General features: G+C 45.9%; 1 protein-coding gene across 1 annotated transcript in view; it reads left to right on the top strand.

The window, feature by feature from the left end:
• DIRAS2 (DIRAS family GTPase 2) overlaps positions 1–17,174 on the top strand; it is a 325,804-nt gene extending 308,630 nt beyond the window's left edge. The window contains exon 3 of the transcript XR_014555982.1: positions 17,112–17,174. The gene's annotated coding sequence lies outside the window, so the exon portion shown is untranslated. The remainder of the gene's footprint in view (positions 1–17,111) is intronic.
• Positions 17,175–20,558: the final 3,384 nt, after the last annotated feature.

Raw genomic sequence — 20,558 nt, 5'->3', positions numbered from 1 at the left:
ATTGAGTGCAGGAAGCTCCTGCAGCCAATGAGAAGCCGCACCTTGCTTTTCGAACAGTTTCGGGAGTCGAATGGACTCCCAAGAACCAAGGTACCACTGTACTTGAACTTAGTAATAATGGGTTGGAGAAGTTCCAGTAAACGAACACTGAATCCTGACAAGATGAGTGCATTGACAGTTCTTGCATCTGGGAATTGGCCAGACAGCCTCTTCTGCGTAGCTCTGCACTCCCCTTGAAGGATCACATTCCTAGTCTGGAGGTGGAAACCTTGTCACTAGAACCCCAAGTGATTCCAGAAGTGCAGAGTACCTATTCCTAAATGCAGCTGATTTGCCAGTTGGGGCAGTTCCTGGATAGGGATGGCCTGGTCACAGTAGCTTATACTCCTGCTGGCTCCTACCATGCCCTAAAATGGTTTTGGACCTTGTAACCTGCAGGAACCTCCATATCGTCCAACTCATGACCTCGCATCTGCTGGGGAGGCCCAGCTGGTAGATCCAGTCTTAAGTGAAATCTGGGGATCAGTCTGTCTCGGAGAACTTTCTGTGCAATAGCAGTTGTGAAACACCAGGTTAGCTGGGCATCAACATTGTACAGCTGAGACATGGCTTTTTGTACAGGCTGTTAAAGGCCTTTGTAGTGAGATACCAACAGTCTGCTACTACGATGTGATCCTTTATTATTGTATTTTATGTATATATTTGAATTGGTTGTAGCTCACCATGGCGTATCCTGATGAAAGGTGGGATATAAGTTTCTAAAATATTTGCAGACATTCTCTGCATATTTTACAGTTTACAGGGAACTCACATTTTACACCAGATTGCAGATTCCCCACTGGGTAGAAAATATAACGATGCATAGAACTCTGGCATACTGGCTATTGCATTTTCATCTCCCTTTTTCTCCAAGGTACTTTTTCTTCTTCTTATAATATTAATGAAAAATGTTTATTTATACCCTGCCCTTCCCGGTTCAGAAAACTGGGCTCAGGGAGGCTAACAACAAATTTAAAACACTTAATTGTAATACAACATAGAAGCAGCATAAAATACAGTATAAAAGCATGAATAACAATAAAATTCAAAGTTCAAAAAATCAATTTGGGGGAAATCCATCCAATAAACATTGGATTGTCACCAGGGCTAGCTAGTCCTATTTGGGTCAGTGAGGAGGCCAAGGGAGAATTAGCTGTGGGGTCCCTTCATAAAAGGGAAGGGGGAGGGAAGAGAAGAGAAGAGAAATAAAAGATCAGGCTGAATTCAAATTAAAGGCCAGGTGGAATAGCTCCGTCTTACAGGCCCAGCAAAAGGATGTTAAATCCTGTTGGGCCCTAGTCTCATGGGACAGAGCATTCCACCAGGTCGGAAAAGGCCCTGGCCCTGGTGGAGGATAGTCTTATTTCCTAAGGGCCCGGGACCTCTAAACTATGGTTATTCATGGACCTTAAGGTCCTCTGCGGGGCATACCAAGAGAGGCTGTCCCGTAAATACCCCCTTTTCCTATAATATCTTCACACAACCCTGTGGGATAGGTCAAGCTGGGAGCAGTGACACAGCATTGGTTGCTGGTGCCCAGACTGGAGACACACGCCAGGGGAGGGGCACATGTACACTGAGCAGGGGGCGGGCACCAGCCCAGCCTTTGCCACCAATGCCTCTGGAGCAAACCCACCTAAGCAAAGCGGGACCACGCTGAGCCCCCTGCCTGCCCACGCAGGGGGGAGCCCAGCCGGCCGACACAGTCCTTGGTGGGGAGAGAGGAACACCCGACTGGGCCACACTGGGGCGCCTGGTTCATGACCCCTCAAGAGTTGTGCAGCTGTGGCCACGACCCCCTTGACACCCCACACACTACGCCCCTGGCTGTGAGACAGTGACCGGCCCACAGTCACCCAGTGAGCTTCATGGCAGAGTCGGGATTTGAACCCAGAGTCCAGCACTCTAACACTACATAAATTCAAAGTGAAAGCATCAATGGTCAATAACCAGTTCAAGTATTGTTTTGGATTTATTTCAAGTGGCTGGATGGTGTGAGGGGTTCGGGATTTTTTGTTTGTTTGTTTTTGAGAGAGAGCACTTTCATTATGTATCCACACAGCTATATTTTATTGATTTCTTTTTTGATTTAAAAAATCTTTTATATTGGTGACTTTTGTTGGAGAAAAACATTTTTCAATGGAAGCTTCAGTGAAAATACGTTTTAAGCAGATAGAGAAGAAAATGAGGCCAAAATATGGACTAGTGACCTTGAAACGTCTCCTTTATATTATTAAGCCACAAAGACCATCTACTCTAGCAATATGGGTTCCGATTTCTCTCTTATTAATGACTCACTTGAAAAGGAAAAACAAATCAAACCCTTAGCAACTCACATCCTCTGCCTTTTACTGGATAAATTACTCAGTAACTGAGCAAGAGAAAAGCTGCCTCAGCCTTTGCTGCCTTACAACAGCCCTCGAGCGTTTTCAAAATTACTGGGTCACCGTCTTGAAAGTGGAACATTGTGCCAATCCCAGCTTTTGTTTGAGGCAGGAATTAAAAAGCGGGGTGGGGGGGTGGAATCTCACAATGTGATTAACCCACAGGAACCCCCCCCCCCCCCGATCTCCCAGACAGGCGAGGAGAGACAAAACACCCCCTCGCTTCTTAGCACCATAAAACAAAAGGATAAAAAGGCAATATGGACATGAAACAACAGAGCCTCTTAGAAGCCAGGAACAAGAGACACTCGGTTACTTTGAGGAGGTTTATATGCCTTTGTTGTCTTTAAGGGGGCCTGCTTATTGGAGAGCTTTCTGCCTTCAGATCGCCTTAGGAGATGCACACATCTTACAACAGGGGCATACAAGGATGAGTGCCTGGTCCTAGCACAAAGTGGGTAGAAAAGCACAAATATTGGGAGGAGGGATAGAAGTCAATGGGAAGACAGTTGCGGTGTGTTCTGATTCATTCATTCGAGGGCCGTCGTTTATTTTCATCCTTTGTTTTCTTTGCCTTTAAAGGACCGACTGTATGAATCAAAGAAGAACGGCTATGATGCAGGGCATTTGCCCAAACAGGTGCGTGTAAGGACACTCATAATGAGAGCTGTAATAATTGCAGATGACAGGGAATCTTCACAGCAGGCAGCAGGGCGAATCAGAAAACAATAGCTACTATCCGTGCTCCTGATTCAAATAAGTAGCACCTGAACTGTTTCTCATTGCCATGTAAATGAGTTTATAATCAGGTTAGAACTCTGAAGTCTACCGATGATTGCTTCTGCTATGCACATGCAATTAAAATGGCCCGCATTTGCAAGGGAGCCCTTATTACTGCAAAGCTGAGCTCACTTGTAGAGCTCATTCTGGACTTAGAGTAATTTCATATATTGCATATTAATTGCAGAATCGTAGAAACACAGAATGGCCCAACATGAATGGGGCTCATGCCTTTAGAACAAGGAGCAATGGAAATGAAACACTCAGCACAGAGCTATTGGCGCAAATTACAAAGGACCTTGAATTTCAAGATAAACGTTTGGAAATTGGAAGATTTTGGCTCAGCCAAAAACAAGAGGCTGTGTTTCATTGGTGGAGGGAGGTTTGTTTGTTTGTTTGCACTGCTAATGAGGAGGAAGAGGCTGCTGGAGGGGCCCTGGGGAGAGTGAATCAGGCCACCTCCTTGGGTTGCCTAGAACAGTGTTCCCCAACCTTGGGCCTCCAGCTGTTTTTGGACTACAATTCCCATCATCCTTGACCACTGGTCTTGCTAGCGAGGGATGATGGGAGTTGTAGTCCAAAAACAGCTGGACGGCCCAAGGTTGGGGAACACTGGCCTAGAAGAATGCTGTGCACACCTAGTCTGGACTCTCTTCAGCAAGGCCAGTGGGGTTTCTTCCTGCGCTGGGTGCTGGGACTTAGGTGCCCAGAAGTGGCTCCATTCAGGCAGCACCTCTGGCCATCACTGCACTGCCAATGCGCCACCCCCTCCTTCTGCTTTGGGCATGCAGCCCATTCAGGGATGCCCTCCTGGCTTGCTGAGCTGAGAGCCCCTCTGCCCCGGTGGGTCTGAGCAAGCCTCTGTGGGTGGCAGAGAGGCCTGGCGTGGAATTCTACTCAATATTGACCCATAGCAGATTCCAGTGTATAGTTAGCAGAGTAAAAACTGAAACACATTGCAAGATTTTTTTAAAAAACAGGCCAGAGGCAATTGTATTTCTTCCAGCAGAGCTTTACTGCTACTGAAGGCAAATGAACATAATGGTCACAAATCCAAAACATTCAGGATGGGCGCTGTCCATAAGAAATCCAGTTGCAGCAGACTTAACTTAAAGGTAAAGGGACCCCTGACCATTAGGTCCAGTCGTGACCAACTCTGGGGTTGCGGTGCTCATCTCGTTTTATTGGCCGAGGGAGCCGGTGTTCAGCTTCCGGGTCATGTGGCCAACATGACTAAGCTGCTTCTGGTGAACCAGAGCAGTGCACGGAAATGCCGTTTACCTTCCCACCAGAGCGGTACCTATTTATCTACTTGCACTTTGACGTGTTTTCGAACTGCTAAGTTGGCAGGAGCAGGGACCGAGCAACGGGAGCTCACCCCATCGCAGAGATTCGAACTGCTGACCTTCTAATTGGCAAGTCCTAGGCTCTCTGTGGTTTAACCTCCAGCGCCACCCGCGTCCTCAGACTTAACTTAAGCTTACAATAATTTGTAATAAGTCTAAACCTTAACACTAAGCATACTATGTACACAACACCACACTAGAAGGAAAAGAGATAGAAAGAGAAAGTTAAACCAAGCTCCTTCTGGCCTCTTATAGTCAGCATGGCCTTGACAGAAGAGATAAGAGATCCAGTTTAAACCAGCTGTACTCAGCTTCTCTGAAGGAATAACCCAAATATCATGAACCTTCTGCTTGTTTCTTTCACACAGAGAAGCTTCCCGAACCCTCTTGAATTAATTAGAATAGGAAAGATCTCTACACATCCGATCAATACTTTCTGCACCAAGAAATGCAAACCGACAAGGCCATGGGTCTATGTGGCACTGTGGGGAACAGAGGTGACAAGCAAACGGTCCCACTTGGCCCTTTCTGGTGGGGCTCCTCTGCCTCCTGCAGTGCTAAATTCACCATCAGGCCAGTTCTGCAGCTGGATCCCTGCATTGCGGGGGGGTTGGACTAGTTGATCCCTTCCAGCTCTGCAGTCCTATGATCTATGGCAACTGCTATGCACAGGCTCTAGCGCTGTGGACCCCAGAAATAGTGGCATGGGCACATGCGCATGACTGACCCACATATCATTCTGCCTATGCCCTCAGCAGTCCCATGAGAACATTTGATCGTCATGCTACCGGTGCATGTACATTGCACTCACTAGGCCAGAGTTCATCATGTGATTTGGCTCTGAAAATGGGGCCGAATCATGGAGCAATCAGTTAGAACATGTTGGATCACGCCAATGCCAGCAATCCAAGTTGTCCTGGAAATTCTCAGGGAGGGTTAAAGTAATTGTAAAATGACTCACAAGTTGCCAGCAGAGCGCCCATAAAAACTATGCCCGGGCATTACATTTTCAATGATTAAAATGTGACGTCTCATTTGATAAGGAAAGTGCTGTCTAACAGTCACAACAGTGTTAGTGTGCTACTCAGGTGCACTGTATCCACGCACAACTACATTGGCTAGTCATGCCACAGAAATCTCACTTCCTCCATTCAGCTTTTCCAGAGAAGACTTCTGTGCAACCTGGAACCCTGGGCAATTGCGATTTCAGCCGCATGGAGGTCTTAAGGTGTACATGTGTATGCATGAAGTTTTCCTTTCTGCAGTTTTTCAGTTGGCTGCAGGCATTGGGGCCAAGCCAGAGCATAAAATGTCAAGGCAGAATTAGTCAGCATGACCCCTGCTCCCGTCTCACACCCAGAGGCAGAGCTAGCTGCTCTGGCACCCAGAGGTGAGGCTAGCCACCTGCAGGGCAGGGCTAGCCGCTCACAGCAAGCAGCGAGCATCCTAGGGGGGTGGGGGCGATGCCACCCCCCTCAGAGATGATGCAGGGCAGACCACACCTATTGCACCCCCCTTCCTCCCCCAGTGCTTACATGTCAATACAATGCATGGGTGTTTCCTATTGATTTACTTTTATTTACTATATTTATTTTCCACAGAGCTCAAGGTGGCATATGACTCTTATGGTTATGTAATGAAGCTTGCCAATTATGGCTTCATTGGGCAGCACAGTCCTGTGAAAGGCAGCTGTGGAGTGTGTGGCACAGTCATGTCGACCTCTGGAGTGTACATTTCTGTGTCACTAACATCATGCTTGTCCTCCAGGAAAGCTGACGTGGGTGCCACATACTGTAGAAGTGATGAGTGATGCTCTAACCATGCTCTCCACTGTACAGAGACATTAGATAACAAGGCAATTCACAGGTGTGATGACTTCACTAAGAGAGTCATGCTGAAGACTGATGCAGATGTTCTCATCTTTCTGTCGCCATCCTCTGCCACTCGCTGAAAGTGAATCAGAGCTAGGGCCCTCATTTCATCCTGTCCTGTGGTTCAGGGCAACGTGCTAAGATTAGAGGGTCCTGAAATCTCACCCACAGGAAGTTCCTTGTGGGGGCTTCCTATGTGTGTTACAGTCGGCCAACGAGATGCATAGCTTCCTTCAATCCACAAAACTGCAATTAGGCAGAATGGTGCAACCGCCTCAAATGGCAAAGCCTCGGGGAACATCCTTCTGAGCCCTCCAGACACCCCCTTTCGCTGGAAGATATGTGACTTGTGCGCTGCATTCTTAGAAGAATTAGCTGGCTACCCTCCAGTACAGCGGAGGGCATGATCCCATGGCCAATATTGAAGGAAAACTCTGCTGGTCACCCAGTCAGCTTCTGGATGGGGAATGGGTGAGGGGGGCCATCTTGTCAGCCTCGGGCCACAAAATATCTTGGGGTAGCCGGGATTGTCCAATGCAGAATGAGATGGAGATACATGCTGAAATCCGTCCCTATTGCGCTCTGGGAACCCAGAATAAACAAGCGCTGTTCAAAACAACTCAGAAATAGCAAATTTCTGTTACTCACATCATTCTGCCCCTGACCAATTCTCCTCTTAAGCACCCCCATCACTTGTCTTTTTAAAAGATGGCATTTGTGAATAATGCTTTCAGGTACCCAGCATCCCTTCTGAAATAGCTACCGATATTTTGCAGGCAGATGAACCCTGTTAAGTTGTTTGGTACACGCATGGGCCTGTGATGATGTGTGTAGCTTGTTCTGCTGTTTTTTTTTATTGTTCCTACTCCTGTTCTGATTGTTTCTCCAGCTGGAGCCTGGCCAGTTGGCCTGTTCTGTTTCTATCAGTTTCTCATTTTCCCCGGCTTAAGTCCAGTTTGCCACATTTCCCCATAAGTTTCCATATATATATATTTTAAAAGGCCTCATGAAAATTTGTCAGTATTTTACTACTCCTTTCTTCTGATGCTCAACACATTTTTGTATGCAATTTTATCTAATGTGCATATTTTTGCAGGCAATGTCGCCTTCATATAATGCACCTGTGACCGTGACTTACACTAACATATGCAAACTTTCCCCAACGTATGTATTTCTGTGCCCATTTTTGGGGGTGGAAGGAAGCTTCATTGTGTTTGGGAAGGTTTTCCTTGTCACCTGACAGATCAGGTAGGAGACTAGAAAGGTGTCTAGGATGGCCCAATTTGAAGTGGCTTCAGTGGAACGTTCGCAACATGTACACTTGTTTGAGGAACATTCCTCAGGCAAGGTTTCATTGTTCTGAGAGGTACAGATCGGGAAAGATCAGTCACGCACAGCCAGGGATGAAATAAGCAGATTACCGACGTGCTGGTAATTTCTGAATGGTGAGCATGCGTCTAAGTGGCAGGTAAAGGGTAAAGAAAAGCATGCAGGAGTGACTTCAAAGTGTTTCTTATTACATCTTGCAGGTGAAAAAAGTGTGTGGAAGCCAAGGAGGTGCAATTACTCAAGAGCAGACAGAAAGTTAATTTTTCAGTTTCAGCCCTGCGACATGTACAACATGTGCCCCGGGGAATGAACAAATCCCGTACAGTGTGTCATAATAAAAACACTGGGGTGGATGCAAGCCAAGACTAAGGTGGGGTCTTGGCTACTCCACCCACCCGAACTTTGCTGAAAAGTAACACACACACACCCCTTCTCTCTCTCTCTCTCTCTCTCTCTCTCTCTCTCTCTCTCTCTCTCTCCTGTGAAGTACTCCTTTGAAGCAGTTTCAAAGCTATAAGCAGCAACTCCAGACAGTATGTTTGGAACAAAAGACACATCACCTAGAGACACAGCGAGTGGGAAATTTTGGTGCCCAAAGTTCTCACCAGCCACACCTTTCAGGGAAGAAACTCGCAGTTTAGAAGAGGCTGTCCCAAGCGGGGTCGGAGCTAATTTTATACAACGGGGTGAACTGAGATCAAGGCAGCTAACTGAGCAGGTTGTGCCTTGCACAACAGCTAAAGGTGCAGAAATCATTTGACGCAACTTTTGCCAGCAGGAGACATTTTTTAATGTATTGCCTGCCTTTCCTCCAAAGAGCTCAAAGTGGTCACCTGGTTCTTCGCCAGTTTTACCCTCGCAACATCCTTCTGAAGAGATACTTACTGGATCAAGAGGACCCAGTGAGTGTCATGCCTAAGTAGGGATTTGACGCTAGGTCTCCCAAATCCCAGTCTGACACTCCAACCGCTGCACCACACTGCCTCTCAAATAAATATTGCCACCTGCTGACGTCTGCATGTCAAGCTACCATTAAAAGCACAGCTGCAGAGTCCCTTGAAGAGTTAACAACCCCCTGAGTGAGATACAGAAAAGGGATTTGGAGGTTCCTAATAACCTTTGAAAACCCACACAGGAATCTAAGCTCCTATCATTTTCAATTGTTATTCTATGAGGGCTGTGTGCAGCCTCTACTGCTGACCTGAGCTGTGGTCTAAACCATGGAGCCTCTTGGGCTTGCCAATTGGAAGGTCAGTGGTTCGAATCCCCGTGACGGGGTGAGCACCTGTTGCTCTGTCCCAGCTCCTGCCAACCTAGCAGTTCGAAAGCACACCAGGGCAAGTACAGTGGTACCTCAGGTTAAGAACTTAATTCATTCTGGAGGTCCATTCTTAAGCAGAAGCTGTTCTTAACCTGAGGTACCACTTTAGCTAATGGGGCCTCCCGCTGCTGATGCTGTGCTGCCACGGCATGATTTCTGTTCTCATCCTGAAGCAAAGTTCTTAACCCAAGGTACTATTTTTGGGTTAGCAGAGTCTGTAACCTGAAGCGTCTGTAATCTGAAGCATCTGTAGATAAATAGGTACTGCTGTGGCAGGAAGGTAAACGGCGTTTCTGTGTGCTCTGGCTTCCATCACGGTGTCCCATTGCAACAGAAGTGGTCTAGTCCTGCAGGCCACATGACCCGGAAAGCTGCCTGTGGATAAACGCTGGCTCCCTCGACCCGAAAGCGAGATGAGCACAGCAACCCCATAGTCGCCTTTGACTGGACTTAACCGTTCATGGGTCCTTCACCTTTACCTTTACCTTTACCCTTCATCTGCTTGCTGCAGTGAGATGAGCTCTTCAGACAATGTTTTCACCGACATCTGTCAGCTTCTCCCAGGTCCATCATGAGACATCAGCCAGCTTCCAGCCACAGATACCAGCAGCCTTCAAGCAAGCAAACTTGCCTTATTATTGGTCCCTAGCACCCCACTGTCAGAGGATTGCCTCCTTCCATTCACCAGTTTGCCTCCTCCAAGTGAAAGAAACCTGGGCAGTGCTGAATGTCACATCCATTGCTCAGTTGCCAAGTGCTTTTGTGACATCACAAGAAACCCACAGCCAATGCCAACAGCTGGGGAGGCATCATCTTCATTGCTTTGAGCCTCACAATGGCAGGTGGACCTATCAGTGATTGTGTGCTTGTTTATTTGGGATGCGGGTGGTGCTGTGGTCTAAACCACTGAGCTTCTTGGGCTTCCCAATCAGAAGATTGGCAGTTTGAATCCCCATCATGGAATGAGCTCCTGTTGCTCTGTCCCAGCTCCTGCCAACCTAGCGGTTTGAAAGCACGCCAGTGCAAGTAGATAAATAGGTACTGCTCCGGCGGGAAGGTAAATGGCGTTTCCATGCAGTCTGGTTCACGTCACAGTGTCCCGTTGTGCCAGAAGCGGTTTAGTCATGCTGGCCACATGACCCGGAAAGCTGTCTGCAGACAAAGGCAGGCTCCCTCGGCCTGAAAGCAAGATGAGCACCACAACCCCAGAGTCACCTTGACTGGACTTAACCATCCAGGGGTCCTTTACCTTTACCTTTTACCCAAGTCCCTTGATAGGGCCAATGCATAGACCACCATTCCCACGACAGAAGGAGCAGACTGCACTCTGTGTCCAAAGGTGTCTACCCAACCCCCATCTTCTTCCAGGATGACATAGGCAGTCTAGGAATTCCTGTCTACTCTCCTAGACCTTTTCACCACCGCCGCTGCTTCCTGCCCAAAGGATCCTGCACTCTTAAAAATGCAAGCACCTTTAATATAAAAGGTGCTGGAGCATCATCCTGCCACCTTCCCTGGTGAATTCTTTTGACACTGGAAATAACTATTAAATCAGAGGTCAAAATTTAAGGCTTTAAGATGTACAACTAGCTTTATATTTTTGGGGTGGTACTGTCAAGATCTCTGACATACTCTGTGAATATTTGACCCTGGTTTGCTTTTCTATCTGCAGATTTTCTGTTAATTTATTTCCTTTCTGCTACTATCCATGTGTATGCTATGTTAAGCTTATTGGGGGGGGGGGATGATTTTGAAAATTTGTAAAAATTAGAAATGTACAGTTTAAAAAATATGATTCATGATACACACACACACACACACACACACACACATATCTACTCGGAAGGCATTCCCATTGAATTCAGTGGATGCTACTTGCATGTAAATAGTTACAGGATTCCAATCTTTTTGCCCAATAACCAGCTATATGCAAATTATGTAATCCTCTGTACATTTACCCAGGAGTAAGTCCTGTTGAATTCAATGGGACTTACTTCTGAGTCAGTATGCTCAGGCCCGTGCTTTAATCACGTGAAATAGGCAAATTAGCTATAGCAAGATTTTAAAAGCCTGGTAATTTTACGTCAATAGTTGTGATTTTGTATAGATCTTATTAACGTCAGAGAGGGGCGGGAATGTGGTGTGTGAACTTGTTCCATTTGCTTTGGGCAGGTATGAGCTTTGAAGTCTACAGTATCATTATGGCCATTTAAAATGTAAAACTGCTAAATTATTGCCAGGTTCTGTCAGGGGAACTTGTCCATCCAGACATTCTGTTCACTTGGAGAAACAGTCCCATGCAAGGTGTCTTGAGGAAACACTTCCTGCTGAACAGAGGTGGAGAACTTGTGTCCCTCCATGTGTTGTTGGACTCCAGTTCCCATCATCTCCTGCCAGAACAGCCTGTGGTCAGTGAGTGACCACACATGGTGAGTCCAACATCTGGAGAGCTTCCATAGTGTGTCCAACAACATCAGCTTCCCCATCTCTGTCATAGAAGGTCAGGACACATGGAGACTTTGTTGTGATTCAGAAGAATTTCCCTCTCACACCCAAGTCATGGTCAGAGGGTTGTGGCAAACACGAAGCCCACATTTTGGAAACCAGCGTGGAACACTGCAGTGAGAAATTGCTTTAAATCCTCAGAACAATGAATTAACAGGTACAGCCAAGGTGCCCTCAGAATCTGTACAGAACGTTTTCCCAGTTATTTATTATTATGCATTTAGATTTCTTCCCTGCTTTATCCCACGGCTTCAGAGTCTCAGTTGTCACATATTTCACATTTTATCCTCGTAACAACCCTGCTGCGACTGACAGGTAAGGCTTGCCTAAGGACATCCAATGAGTATCGTGGGTGGATATGGAGGAATTTAGAAAGTTGCCTCATCTGCTATTTGTCTGTTTGGCCCTAGATTGCTTATTCTGCTGGCAGAGGCTCTCCTGGATTTCCAGCAGAATATTTTTTTTTTAATCACTGGACACCTGATCCTTTTCAAAACAAGCAAGCAAGCAGAGGGTAGGTGTTGGTCCTGAGACCTTCAACACACAAAGTGAGATCGAGCACAGAGCTGAGTTTGTGCCTTCAGAGATATTCAGACCTGGTCCTACGTATCCAAACTTGTTGAAGACTGTGTATTGGGTATTTTGCAACTTGCACCCATTGAAAAATGTAGCATTTATTTTGGACTATGTACAAATCACATGAGTTAGCTATAATGTGCCAGTGGGTTATCTAATCACTTTATCCAACATATATATAAAGCAGGATGTATAAAACAAGGTAACCCTAGGTAACCATCAGCAGAAGCAAATTGGTTCTGCTGGATGCTGCAAGCAAGGTGCTGCAATTAGCAAATTGTGAAGCCAGAACCTTGGCCAAAATTCTGCAGTAAGTGCATATCAACAAAATCTAAAACTTGTGCTCTAACAAGGGCAGCTGAGGATATGCAGATCCCTCAGGCAAGACAGGAGAAGCTTTCTAGGATGCCTTGTGGCTGCTGATGCATCAGGTGAGAAATGGAAGGCAGTGGGCAATGGGACTTCCTTGGGCCATGGCACTCACAATACCTCAAGAACCGCCTCTTTCCATATGAACCTACCTGGACCCTTAGATCATCTTCTGAGACTCTTCTTCATGTACCACCTCCTCAAAAGGGTGGCAACATGAGAACGGGGCCTTCTCTGCAGTAGCTGCCCATCTGTGGAATGCTCTCCCCAGGGAAGTCCGCTTGGGGCCTTCATTATACACCTTTAGGAACTAGGCAAAAACTTTCCTTTTTAACCAGGCTTTTGGTTGACGCGATTGACATCCTGTGCCCTTTTAATATGTGTTTGTGGAGGCTATTGGATTGTTCTTTTTATTTTTATTATGTATTTTGTGGTTTTATATCTTGATTTTATTCTGTGAACCACCCTGAGACCACCACTCCGAGACCACACACACACCCCCCGATATAGGGCGGTATAATAATAATAATAATAATAATAATAATAATAATAATAATACAGTGGTACCTCAGGTTAAGAACTTAATTCGTTCTGGAGGTCCGTTCTTAACCTGAAACTGTTCTTAACCTGAAGCACCACTTTAGCTAATGGGGCCTCCTGCTGCTGCCACGCCGCTGGAGCACAATTTCTGTTCTCATCCTGAAGAAAAGTTCCTAACCTGAAGCACTATTTCTGGGTTAGCGGAGTCTGTAACCTGAAGCGTATGTAACCTGAAGCGTATGTAACCCGAGGTACCACTGTAGATCCATGGATGTGATTACTTAGGAGCAGTTGCAATGGATACCAAAGGCCCATCCTAGTCACAAGGTGGAATGAGACCCTTGTCTCAGTTCCTACATACTGAAAAACTGAACACCCCAGATTTCCACAAGCCATCCCAGCTTCTGATCCCAATCCAAGATGTCACATTTCGGCTCCTGTGTTCTGGAGTGTGGGACCCAAAAGACAGACATATTCAGCCGGAATTTCCCTCATTGCATGCTTAAGATGAATGTCCTAGCTGTTACTATGTTCTACAAGCTGAACTGTTAGGTATATGATGTCATAATCATCACCTCAAATTAACGTCATAGCTGTGACTTAGCCGATCCTTTTGTTCCTATTTAGTCACATCGTTAAGGTGCATCTGCTTGAGTGGTGGTTAAATACAGCACATCTTGTACTGCATCAAACCTTAATTAACACACATAGCAATGACATTCGACTCGGCCGAATACCTTTATTACACTCAAACTGCTCTTTCGCCTTTATGGCATAAGACCTAAGACCCCCCATGGGTCTTAGGGCATGAGGGCAGCATGACCCACCTCATGCATTGAGAGTACAGTATGTGCAGCAGGTGTTGCAGAATCACACCATATCTGCCAGGTAACATGTTTTTCTCCCAGGTGAAGGGTCCTTACATGTACACCAGGACTCCCCTATTGCAAAGGGGAATCTTGATTGGTCCTAAATACATAGGTCAGTATGTGGCTCGTGTGCGGTATAGCCAGTATGTCAGGGACTAGGCAGAGGAAGAGTGGTGGAGGCCGTCTCCCCATCCTGACCCCTCCAGGGAGGAGAAGGAGGAAGACAGTATAGATTTGCAACAGTGGTTTGCTGGAGGTCCCAGCTCAGAGGCAGATGAAGAAGAAGAAAAAGAGTTTGGATTTGATATCCCACTTTATCACTACCCGAAGGAGTCTCAAAGCAGCTAACATTCTCCTTTCCCTTCCTCCCCCACAACAAACACTCTGCGAGGTGAGTGGGGCTGAGAGACTTCAAAGAAGTGTGACTGGCCCAAGGTCACCCAGCAGCGGCATGTGGAGGAGCAGGGAATCAAACCCGGTTCACCAGATTAGGAGTCTACCGCTCTTAACCACTACACCACACTGGCTCTGAGAAGAAAACTTTTCTCTGAGGAGAAAAGTTGGGAAATAATGGGAGAGGAGGAGGCAGAACCAGAGCAGCAGTTGGCTGACACAGTGTCTTTAGAAAACATCCCTTACCCTCCATGTCTCAGAACCCGGCAAGCCTTGAAAGTAGGAGAGCAAAGAGCTCAAAAACAGAGGGCACATAGCAGCACCCGTAAAAGTGATGAATGAGGAAGTGGGAAAGAAGGAGGTGGAGATTCACTCGGGACAAGGCCATTGTCCAAGAGGCTGGGTTCTATAGCCTGTCTCTGTAAATATTGAAATAAAAAAGGACGGTAAGAAACTTTTCCTTGTCTTTATACTTTCCTGGGTAACCAGCCAGGGGCTGCTGATGGCATTCTGACACAGTGCATGCATCAACTTCGGGACAAGGCTAGAGAGTGTGAGCCCATGACACATACTTTTAGTGTGTAAGGCTGTGTGTATGTGTGAACCCTTTGCATTTATTCATTCATTCATTCATTCATTCACTCATTCATTCATTCATTGTTTAGACCAGGCATAGGTAAACTCAGCCCTCCATATGTTTTGGGACTACAACTTCCATCATTCCTAGCTAACAGGACCAGTGGTCAGGGATAATGGGAGTTGTAGTCCCAAAACATCTGGAGGGCCAAGTTTGCCTATGCCTGGTTTAGACACTAACATACAACCAGTATCTGATCACATGCGCACACTGAATGGATGATCTGCACACGCCACTCAGATCATTCCCTTTATTTTATGAAAGCTCTATTCCATGCAAAGCCTCCTTCTGCCCGAAGATTGCTGAACCAGAATGGATGTTTTAAAGGCCATATCCGAAACAATTATGTTATGCATGAATAAGAGCATTGTGTGTGCACCACTCTATTCTACTGCTAAAGAGGCAAGCTGCAGGCCCTTTTCAGAGCGGGAGCTCCTGCAGCTTGCCTCTTCAGCAGTGGAAAATGGTAGTGTTGGGGAAGCTTCCTTCAATTACCTTAACTTGCAGATCAACTGCTTTGGGGGTGCTGTAGCCAAAATGTTTTCGCTCCTGTCTTTTGATTTGACAAGACTCTGCAATGAACAGAGGTCAATGCGTAAATGTTCAAGGAACACTCCCTGGCATGCCTTAGAGCAGCCTTTCTCAACCTGTGGGTCCCCAGATGTTGTTGAACTACAACTCCCATCACCCCTAGCTAGCAAGGCCAGAGCTCAGGGGTGATGGGAGTTGTAGTCCAACAACATCTGGCAACCCACAGGTTGAGAACCGCTGCCTTAGGGAGAAGAGGAGTAGCCCATCAAAATCCATCTCCTTGCTGTCACTCTAAATGACGCTCCAAAGCACTTTCTTTCACAGAACCATATGAACAAGCAAAACCAGAATATGTCCTCATTTATCCCATGATTGTTCCACTGACTCCACTCAGTGAAGAATTTGTTCCATGCCTTAGTAAATCAGAGTGCTCTGGGCTGTTCCTGCATACGAGAGAACATTGTGAAGTCCAAGAATGTGGGATTCTGGTTATGTCATATTTCCTGCTCATGTGCTCTTGACGGCCAATGTGACTCATGATTACATTGAACCATTCACCTGGAATGTTGATAGTTCTAGGTGGCTCATCTTGGATCTTCAGTTCTGAAATACAAGGAACTGGATTTTGGCAGGCATTTAAAAACTGAGGAGGAAATGTTGAGCCTTGGTTATAGGACAAACCTTTCATGACATGGGGAGCAGGCATCAAATTGCAATGTGCAAACCAAATGCTTGGCACAAAAACTGATCCAATTTTGAATTGATGGTTCCAAAATCTAAACATCAACATTTACAGAGTGGTACCTTGGGTTACATACGCTTCAGGTTACATACACTTCAGGTTATAGACTCCGCTACCCCAGAAATATTACCTCAGGTTAAGAACTTTACTTCAGGATGAGAACAGAAATCGTGCTCTGGGGGCGTGGCGGCAGCCAGAGGCCCCATTAGCTAAAGTGGTGCTTCAGGTTAAGAACAGTTTCAGGTTAAGAACAGACCTCCAAAACAAATTAAGTACTTAACCCGAGGAACCACTGTATATTAAAAATCACTCTGCTGTCCTAAACTTTAAGACATTAGATTTTAAGACGTCCAGTGATCTTTAATACATGGCCTATCACAATATATTCTCCCTGTTGAATGTTCTTATGCTTTGTAGCAGTTCAGTCACCAGGTAATTTAAGGGTCATTATTTTAATAAGTTGGCCTGAACTTGGCAAGCCAAGAGAACATAATGCACAGCTCTCACTTGGCAGATCTATAAGTTGTAATAGGCGTGTTTTCATTTCAGAACATTCCTATTCTAACGCTCGCCATGTACCAGACACTACAGTTCTGCAGTGTCCCTAGTCTCTGGCAATCTTGCAAGCAAAACACTTTACATTCTTCTTCTGTAATGTGGCTGCACATTACAGCAAGCTCTTTTGCAACACATAGGAAACTGGTCTTTACAGGGGTGTTTTCTTTTTCAGGTGAAAATATAAGTTCGCAACTGTGAAAGAAAACCCTGTGTGCATGGTGCATGATAATGCTAGATTTTCCAGACATCATGTTTAGTTCATTACTATGTTCAATTACTAATTAAGTCATACAGTGGTACCTCAGGTTACAAACACTTCAGGTTACAGACTCCGCTAACCTGGAAGTAGTACCTCAGGGTAAGAACTTTACCTCAGGATGAGAACAGAAATCTCATGGCAGCAACACGGCGGCAGCAGGAGGCCCATTAGCTAAAGTGGTTCTTCAGGTTAAGAACAGTTTCAGGTTAAGAACGGACCTCCAGAACGAATTAAGTTCGTAACCAGAGGTACCACTGTATTTCTCTTCCCTAGGATGCTGCGAATTTTCACAATTGCCATGAGAACTTCTTCATGAAAACAAAGCTCATTTTGCTAGCCCAGTGGTGCCACTATCAATCAACTATGGGTTACAAATCCAGGATCTTGCAGCCCAAAGGAAGACCCTCACATCCAATGACCATGTCATATCAGCAGTACAGTGGTACCTTGGGTTAAGAACTTAATTCGTTCTGGAGGTCCGTTCTTAACCTGAAACTGTTATTAACCTGAGGTACCACTTTAGCTAATGGGGCCTCCCGCTGCTGCCGCCATGCCGCCACTGCACGATTTCTGTTCTCATCCTGAACAGAAATATAATATTTCTGGGTTAGCGGAGTCTGTAACCTGAAGCGTCTGTAACCTGAGGTACCACTGTAGTGACTGCAACATGCTTTCTTTTTACTTTCTACCAGAAGTGGACAACCTTTGGGCCACAGACCTAATTAGTCCACCAGCTTCCCCATTTGACCCACAAGGTGATTTTGCCAAAGCCAAAGCCAAACCCACTTGCCCTCCATCTGACATTATAAAGACACAGCTGAGCAAAAGGGGTTTTTGCAAGTGGAAACAAAGAGCTGGTCTTGCATAGCTCCATGTGCAGTGCTTTGCAAGCCCCAAAGATCAGCTGACTCTCTGTGCAGGCAAAAAACAAAACCCAAACCCAGGTGATTGACAGGTGGGCAGCCTGGATTCTGACCTCCGCCACCCCACATGGGCCCCTTTGACAGGTGGTGTGGCTGCCCCCCTGCCAATTATCTAATGTCGCCATGACATCAGGTGACCCAAGTTCAAGGAAAGAATTGGGAGCGCACTCTAAGTGCACACCCAAATCTTCCCTTTCTTCCTTTGCAGGCATGGCTTCAAACATCCCCTGAAAGAGATGTTTCCCCTTTGCAGTCCAGCTTCAACTCATGCCAGGCCATAAAGGCAGGTCTCTTCTGAAAGCACCATGGTTAGCATGAGTGCCCAATGGGGAACTTCTGAGAGTCCCTGATTCTAGTAAACTGATCTGCACCGAGGTGATTGCAAGGCCCACTTGCAGCAGGAGCTCAGCTCACTCCAGAGCCAATCTCAGCAGGGTTTGGAGCCAGTGCCAATCAGCTGATCAGAATTGACGGCAAGCCCTGCTTTGGGGTAAGATCCCGGCGGGGCTTGTACTTGGCACCAATTTTAAAAGATGCTGAATGCAAGCCCAGCTTGCCAAGAAACAATTGAAGATTCTCAGTTGTCCCTTTGCAGCTGAATCTTTACCTGCCCGACTCTTTGTACAGTGGTACCTCGGGTTAAGTACTTAATTCGTTCCGGAGGTCTGTTCTTAACCTGAAACTGTTCTTAACCTGAAGCACCACTTTAGCTAATGGGGCCTCCCGCTGCCGCCGCGCCACCAGAGCCCGATTTCTGTTCTTATCCTGAAGCAAAGTTCTTAACCTGAAGCACTGTTTCTGGGTTAGCGGAGTGTGTAACCTGAAGCGTATGTAACCTGAAGCGTATGTAACCTGAGGTACCACTGTATTGCAGTCATACCTCGAGTTGAATGTGCTTCAGGTTGAGCGCGTTCGAGTTGTGCTCCGCGGCAACCCGGAAGTAACGGAGCGTGTTACTTCTGGGTTTTGCAGCTCACGCATGCGCAGATGCTCAAAATGATGTCACGCGCATGCGCAGAAGCAGTGAAATGTGACCCGTGCACGCACATACGTGCCGTGGTGTCTTGTGTTACGTTCGGGATGCGAACGGGGCTCCGGAACGGATCCCGTTCGCATCCCGAGGTACCACTGTACCGGTTAGGTGTGGGGCAGGTGGGTGTGTCTTGAAGGAAATGACCTCATGGGCCAAATTAGGATCTCTGTGGGAAGTTTCCAATGCCTTTTCTAGAACCTCCTCACTCTGGAGCACACCCAATGGGAAAAATAAAAAAGAAAGATTTTGTGGAAATGCATTGGACGCCCCCCCCCCCCCCCGCCAGCTGAAATTTACTTTTAAAAAGCCATTCACGCCGAACAAGCTTTCTGCTCTGCAATTCTGGGGTGAGTGGTCACTTTCTAGTTTGCATGGAGAAGCCTTTTTCAAAAGAAGTGCACAGCACCAGATGTTGAAATTTTGCTCCCCTAATAATTTTGCACCCGGAGCAGCTGCCCCTGTGGCCCCTCCCACGCTACGCTACTGATGGTGGTGTAAGAAGCAAAGTACACCATCCAGGGCCCAATTTTAAAATGGAAATTTGGAGCTGCGCCCCTTTGTCGTCGGCAAGAATTGGGGCTGTGGGAGGAATTGAGCTGGACCAAATCAAAAGAAAACCAAATACAATGCAGTTAAAACTCCCCAAGGAAGTATATGAAAGGCGGAATTGTGTAGCTGGTCTTTACTAAAACAAAATTAAACATGGGGGAGGTACAGATCAGAATGAATATATACCCAATACCCTTTTAGAATATGGCTCTTTTTTTGGGGGGGGTTATTGTCTTTAAATTGCTTTTATATAAATATTCCTCTACGCCACAGGAGCGGCAAGGATCCTAATGGCTAAAAACCAGAAAAAAGAAATTGTGCCAACAAAAAAGTAATGGCAAGACAAACTGTTAGAATATATTGAATGGCTAGATTAACAGAGGCAATCACACTAGACAAGAGTTTCAAAAAGCATGGGGAAAATGCAGAGAATACTTCACAAAACAGTGCCCTAAAATACATACCTGGACTTGTTTCGATTAATGTCTGCAGGAGACTTTGTGGATATTTAAGTTATAATTAGAAAAATCTTAATAATTATTCATAAAGGAAACAGTTTATAAGAAGTAAATAAGGACGCCAGATACAGGATAAAGGAAGTCTTTTATTTGGTTGTTTGTATTGTTGTATGTTATGCTCACTGTATGTTATGTTCATGTTTAAAGAGGGTGGATTTGTGTATGGGGGGTTATGTTATGTTGTAAATAAAATTCCACTTAAAATTTTAAAAATCTAAATTTATTTTATATATTATGATTTTGTTTGAGAACTGCCCTGAGACCTCTGGGTATAGGGTGGTGTATAAACCCAAATAATAATAATAATAATAATAATAATAATAATAATATCCTCAAAATTCACAAAACTCCACCCAGTTGGCTCAGCTAGCAATGAAGAGATGAGCCGCACACATTGCCAGTGTCCAGAAAATGTGCCGTTTCAAATAACATGCACCTCCCTCAGTATATGTGTTTTTCAGAAATCAGTTTTGTCCCCACCTGCTT

Source organism: Podarcis gaigeae (assembly GCF_964106915.1).
Source record: "Podarcis gaigeae genome assembly, chromosome: 11".
In the NCBI taxonomy this organism is placed as follows: Eukaryota; Metazoa; Chordata; class Lepidosauria; order Squamata; family Lacertidae; genus Podarcis; species Podarcis gaigeae.
Note: the sequence above shows the minus strand (reverse complement) of the source record. Positions and strands in the feature narration are given on the sequence as shown.